The sequence below is a fragment of the Pseudophryne corroboree genome, chromosome 11 (assembly GCF_028390025.1).
Source record: "Pseudophryne corroboree isolate aPseCor3 chromosome 11, aPseCor3.hap2, whole genome shotgun sequence".
Classification (NCBI taxonomy): Eukaryota; Metazoa; Chordata; class Amphibia; order Anura; family Myobatrachidae; genus Pseudophryne; species Pseudophryne corroboree.
In genome coordinates this window covers 208,032,968-208,039,773 of record NC_086454.1, presented here as the reverse complement: position 1 = coordinate 208,039,773, position 6,806 = coordinate 208,032,968, and the positions used below count along the sequence as shown (strand labels likewise).

At 37.0% G+C, this 6,806-nt stretch overlaps 1 non-coding gene across 1 annotated transcript; it reads right to left on the bottom strand.

Annotated features, from left to right (window-relative positions):
• Positions 1-763: 763 nt before the first annotated feature.
• Positions 764-856, bottom strand: TRNAI-UAU (transfer RNA isoleucine (anticodon UAU)). Its single transcript is given in 2 exon segments — positions 764-799; positions 819-856. It is a non-coding gene; the product is annotated as a tRNA-Ile (tRNA).
• Positions 857-6,806: the final 5,950 nt, after the last annotated feature.

Sequence of the window (6,806 nt, the reverse complement as noted above, 5' to 3'; positions counted from 1 at the left end):
CTTGGGCCTACGGCAGCCATGTTTGAAGGGCGGATTAGGTCTGCCAAACTCCGATGCCCCCAGGTCTTGATAAGAGACAAGGCGTAAACCGAGACCTCTAACTAAACCAAACTCAGAGTTAGGGGCTACTAAGAGACCTAAAACTAAACGTATGTGCAGCACAGCCGTCAAGACAAAAACTACAACTCAAGCAGTGCTGTCCACACGCCGACACAACACCGTTGTGCACCGGCGAGGACAGCATATGCAGAATCCTCTGCAGATAAATCCAAAGTAAAATAACAAGTAGCTACGGCCTCAGACGACGTAAGCGGCAAAGCTGCTACTCACGAAACCGGTACAAATACTGGCAAACGGACAGGAACCCCCAAAGTAGCTGACACAGGCTCTCAGGACCGGAGGACAGGCAGAGTTCCAATGACAGACCAGTGGACACCAGGGAACAGGATGAAATGTGCTGGTACTATCCAGCCAGAGCTGTCAGTATGGATTATCATGCTATATTGCAGAAAATCAATTTGATGCAACTGCTTTACCAACAGTATGTTAATCTTTTCCATTGCTGTTTTGTTGGCTGACTGAAGGAAGATATACAGTGCATTTGAACCAAAGCAGATGTGTGCTGACAACTTAAATACAAACTCATGTTTGTGTTTTTTCTTTCTTTCTTTCATCCTTTGTAATATCATATTAAATATAAAGGTAGCAGTTTATATTCAATTACTATTGACTTTAGAAAAAGAAAAAAAGCAGTAAACAAAGCTGCTCCAGGTGAGGCTTGAACTCACAACCTCGGCATTGCTCAACAGATACTGTCTTATAAGTACCGTGTGCTTACCAATTGCGCCACTGGAGCACTTAGCAGCATCAGTTGGTTATGCTAGATGTGGATTTTATTCAATACAATCAGTACAGTCATAAGAATTGAAAAATAAAATCATTTTTGGTGATGAATGATGAGCAACAAAGGAACATGCATGCCAGATGGCACTTGAATAAGCTGTCCACGGTAATAGAAAAGGTTTTAAAAAAACAACAACGTTATCATAATAAAAGTAATATTGTAGCTTCTGTGGTCATTTTTTACAAGCTAAACACTGCAAGACTGTTTTACAGTTGCAGCAAGGATAAAATATCAACTCTAGTGATGAGACACCTGCTGTAATGACTTCCACCCCAGATGGGACTTGGACCCACAACCCCTGGCTAAGGAGGACAGTGACTTATCCATTATGCCAGTGGTGCTTACGGATGTTCTTATTTAAGACTGATAGGTTTTTAACAGTCAATTATTTATTTTTGAGGAATAAGTGAAGCTGTTTACTGTGTTCTTTGCATTACCAAGTCCAGCAAGAAATGTGCTGGTACTATACAGAGCTGTCAGTATGGATTATCATGCTATATTGCAGAAAATCAATTTGATGCAACTGCTTTACCAACAGTATGTTAAACTTTTCCATTGCTGTTTTGTTGGCTGACTGAAGGAAGATATGCAGTGCATTTGAACCAAAGCAGATGTGTGCTGACAACTTAAATACAAACTCATGTTTGTGTTTTTTCTTTCTTTCTTCTATCCTTTGTAATATCATATTAAATATTAAGGCTACCAGTTTATAATCAATTACTAATGACAAAAAAAAAGAAAGAACAGTATACAAAGCAGCTCCAGTGAGGCTTGAACTCACAACCTCTGCATTGCTCAACAGATACTGTTTTATAAGTACCGCGTGCTGACCAATTGCACCACTGGAGCACTTTGCAGCATTTGTTGGTTATGCTAGATGTGGATTTTATTCAATACAATCAGTACAGTCATAAGAACTGAAAAAGAAAATCATTTTTGGTGATGAATGATGAGCAACAAATGAACGTGCATGCCAGATGGCACTTGAATAAGCTGTCCACGGTGATAGAAAAGGTTTAAAAAACAACAACAATAATGTTATCATAATAAATGTCATATTTTAGCTTCTGTGGTCATTTTTTACAAGCTAAACACTGCAAGACTGTTTTACAGTTGAAGCAAGGATAAAATATCAACTCTAGTAATGAGACACTTGCTGTAATGACTTCCACCCCAGATGGGACTTGGACCCACAACCCCTGGCTTAGGAGGACAGTGACTTATCCATTATGCCAGTGGTGCTTACTGATGTTCTTGTTTAAGACTGTTAGGTTTTTAATAGTCAATTATTTATTTTTGAGGAAAAAGTGAAACTGTTTACTGTGTTCTTTTCATTACCAAGTCCAGCAAGAAATGTGCTGGTACTATACATAGCTGTCAGTATGGATTATCATGCTATATTGCAGAAAATCAATTTGATGCAACTGCTTTACCAACAGTATGTTAATCTTTTCCATTGCTGTTTTGTTGGCTGACTGAAGGAAGATATGCAGTGCATTTGAACCAAAGCAGATGTGTGCTGACAACTTAAATAAAAACTCATGTTTGTGTTTTTTCTTTCTTTCTTCCATCCTTTGTAATATCATATTAAATATTAAGGTAGCAGATTATAATCAATGACTAATGACATAAGAAAAGGGAAAAAAACAGTATACATTGCTGCTCAAGGTGAGGCTTGAACTCACAACCTCAGCATTGCTCAACAGATACTGTCTTACAAGTACCGCGCGCTGACCAAGTGCACCACTGGAGCACTTTGCAGCATTTACTGGTTATGCTAGATGTGGATTTTATTCAATACAATCAGTACAGTCATAAGAATTGAAAAAGAAAATAATTTTTGGTGATGAATGATGAGCAGCAAAGCAACATGCATGCCAGATGGCACTTGAATAAGCTGTCCACGGTGATAGAAAAGGTTTTAAAAAAACAACAACAATGTTATCATAATAAATGTCATATTTTAGCTTCTGTGGTCATTTTTTACAAGCTAAACACTGCAAGACTGTTTTACAGTTGAAGCAAGGATAAAATATCAACTCTAGTGATGAGACACTTGCTGTAATGACTTACACCCCAGATGGGACTTGGACCCACAACCCCTGGCTTAGGAGGACAGTGACTTATCCATTATGCCAGTGGTGCTTACTGATGTCCTTATTTAAGACTGTTAGGTTTTTAATAGTCAATTATTTATTTTTGAGGAAAAAGTGAAGCTGTTTACTGTGTTCTTTTCATTGCCAAGTCCAGCAAGAAATGTGTTGGTACTATACAGAGCTGTCAGTATGGATTATTATGCTATATTTCAGAAAATCAATTTGATGCAACTGCTTACCAACAGTATGTTAATCTTTTCCATTGCTGTTTTGTTGGCTGACTGAAGGAAGATATGCAGTGCATTTGAACCAAAGCAGATGTGTGCTGACAACTTAAATACAAACTCATGTTTGTGTGTTTTCTTTCTTTCTTCCATCCTTTGTAATATCATATTAAATATTAAGGTAGCAGATTATAATTAATGACTTTTGACATAAGAAAAAGAAAAAAAAATAGTAGACAAAGCTGCTCAAGGTGAGGCTTGAACTCACAACCTCGGCATTTCTTAACAGATACTGTCTTACAAGTACCGCGCGCTGACCAAGTACACCACTGGAGCACTTTGCAGCATTTATTGGTTATGCTAGATGTGGATTTTATTCAATACAATCAGTACAGTCATAAGAATTGAAAAAGAAAATAATTTTTGGTGATGAATGATGAGCAACAAAGGAACATGCATGCCAGATGGCACTTGAATAAGCTGTCCACGGTGATAGAAAAGGTTTAAAAAAAACAGCAACAATGTTATCATAATAAATGTCATATTTTAGCTTCTGTGGTCATTTTTTACAAGCTAAACACTGCAAGACTGTTTTACAGTTGAAGCAAGGATAAAATATCAACTCTAGTGATGAGACACTTGCTGTAATGACTTACACCCCAGATGGGACTTGGACCCAAAACCCTTGGCTTAGGAGGACAGTGACTTATCCATTATGCCAGTGGTGCTTACTGATGTTCTTATTTAAGACTGTTAGGTTTTTAATAGTCAATTATTTATTTTTGAGGAAAAAGTGTAGCTGTTTCCTGTGTTCTTTGCATTACCAAGTCCAGCAAGAAATGTGCTGGTACTATACAGAGCTGTCAGTATGGATTATCATGCTATATTGCAGAAAATCAATTTGATGCAACTGCTTTACCAACAGTATGCTAATCTTTTCCATTGCTGTTTTGTTGGCTGACTGAAGGAAGATATGCAGTGCATTTGAACCAAAGCAGATGTGTGCTGACAACTTAAATACAAACTCATGTTTGTGTTTTTTCTTTCTTTCTTCCATCCTTTGTAATATCATATTAAATATTAAGGTAGCAGATTATAATCAATGACTAATGACATAAGAAAAGGGAAAAAAACAGTATACATTGCTGCTCAAGGTGAGGCTTGAACTCACAACCTCAGCATTGCTCAACAGATACTGTCTTACAAGTACCGCGCGCTGACCAAGTGCACCACTGGAGCACTTTGCAGCATTTACTGGTTATGCTAGATGTGGATTTTATTCAATACAATCAGTACAGTCATAAGAATTGAAAAAGAAAATAATTTTTGGTGATGAATGATGAGCAGCAAAGCAACATGCATGCCAGATGGCACTTGAATAAGCTGTCCACGGTGATAGAAAAGGTTTTAAAAAAACAACAACAATGTTATCATAATAAATGTCATATTTTAGCTTCTGTGGTCATTTTTTACAAGCTAAACACTGCAAGACTGTTTTACAGTTGAAGCAAGGATAAAATATCAACTCTAGTGATGAGACACTTGCTGTAATGACTTACACCCCAGATGGGACTTGGACCCACAACCCCTGGCTTAGGAGGACAGTGACTTATCCATTATGCCAGTGGTGCTTACTGATGTCCTTATTTAAGACTGTTAGGTTTTTAATAGTCAATTATTTATTTTTGAGGAAAAAGTGAAGCTGTTTACTGTGTTCTTTTCATTGCCAAGTCCAGCAAGAAATGTGTTGGTACTATACAGAGCTGTCAGTATGGATTATTATGCTATATTTCAGAAAATCAATTTGATGCAACTGCTTACCAACAGTATGTTAATCTTTTCCATTGCTGTTTTGTTGGCTGACTGAAGGAAGATATGCAGTGCATTTGAACCAAAGCAGATGTGTGCTGACAACTTAAATACAAACTCATGTTTGTGTGTTTTCTTTCTTTCTTCCATCCTTTGTAATATCATATTAAATATTAAGGTAGCAGATTATAATTAATGACTTTTGACATAAGAAAAAGAAAAAAAAATAGTAGACAAAGCTGCTCAAGGTGAGGCTTGAACTCACAACCTCGGCATTTCTTAACAGATACTGTCTTACAAGTACCGCGCGCTGACCAAGTACACCACTGGAGCACTTTGCAGCATTTATTGGTTATGCTAGATGTGGATTTTATTCAATACAATCAGTACAGTCATAAGAATTGAAAAAGAAAATAATTTTTGGTGATGAATGATGAGCAACAAAGGAACATGCATGCCAGATGGCACTTGAATAAGCTGTCCACGGTGATAGAAAAGGTTTAAAAAAAACAGCAACAATGTTATCATAATAAATGTCATATTTTAGCTTCTGTGGTCATTTTTTACAAGCTAAACACTGCAAGACTGTTTTACAGTTGAAGCAAGGATAAAATATCAACTCTAGTGATGAGACACTTGCTGTAATGACTTACACCCCAGATGGGACTTGGACCCAAAACCCTTGGCTTAGGAGGACAGTGACTTATCCATTATGCCAGTGGTGCTTACTGATGTTCTTATTTAAGACTGTTAGGTTTTTAATAGTCAATTATTTATTTTTGAGGAAAAAGTGTAGCTGTTTCCTGTGTTCTTTGCATTACCAAGTCCAGCAAGAAATGTGCTGGTACTATACAGAGCTGTCAGTATGGATTATCATGCTATATTGCAGAAAATCAATTTGATGCAACTGCTTTACCAACAGTATGCTAATCTTTTCCATTGCTGTTTTGTTGGCTGACTGAAGGAAGATATGCAGTGCATTTGAACCAAAGCAGATGTGTGCTGACAACTTAAATACAAACTCATGTTTGTGTTTTTTCTTTCTTTCTTCCATCCTTTGTAATATCATATTAAATATTAAGGTAGCAGATTATAATCAATGACTATTGACATAAGAAAAAGAAAAAAAAAACAGTAAACAAAACTGCTTTAGGTGAGGCTTGAACTCACAACCTTGGCATTGCTCAACAGATACTGTCTTATAAGTGCCGCACGCTGACCAATTGCACCACTGGAGCACTTAGCAACATTGGATGGTTATGCTAGATGTGGATTTTATTCAATACAATCAGTACAGTCATAAAAATTGAAAAAGAAAATCATTTTTGGTGATGAATGATGAGCAACAAAGGAACATGCATGCCAGATGGCACTTGAATAAGCTGTCCACGGTGATAGAAAAGGTTTAAAAAAAACAACAACAATGTTATCATAATAAATGTCATATTTTAGCTTCTGTGGCCATTTCTTGCAAGCTAAACACTGCAAGACTGCTGTACAGTTGAAGCAAGGATTAAATATCAACTCTAGTGATGAGACACTTGCTGTAATGACTTCCAACTGAGATGGGACTTAAACCCACAACCACTGGCTTAGGAGAACAGTGATTTATCCATTATGCCAGTGGTGCTTACTGATGTTCTTATTTAAGACTGATAGGTTTTTAATCGTCAATTATTTATTTTTGAAAAAAAAAATGAAGCTGTTTACTGTGTTCTTTGCATTACCAAGTCCAGCAAGAAATGTGCTGGTACTAACCAGAGCTGTCAGTAT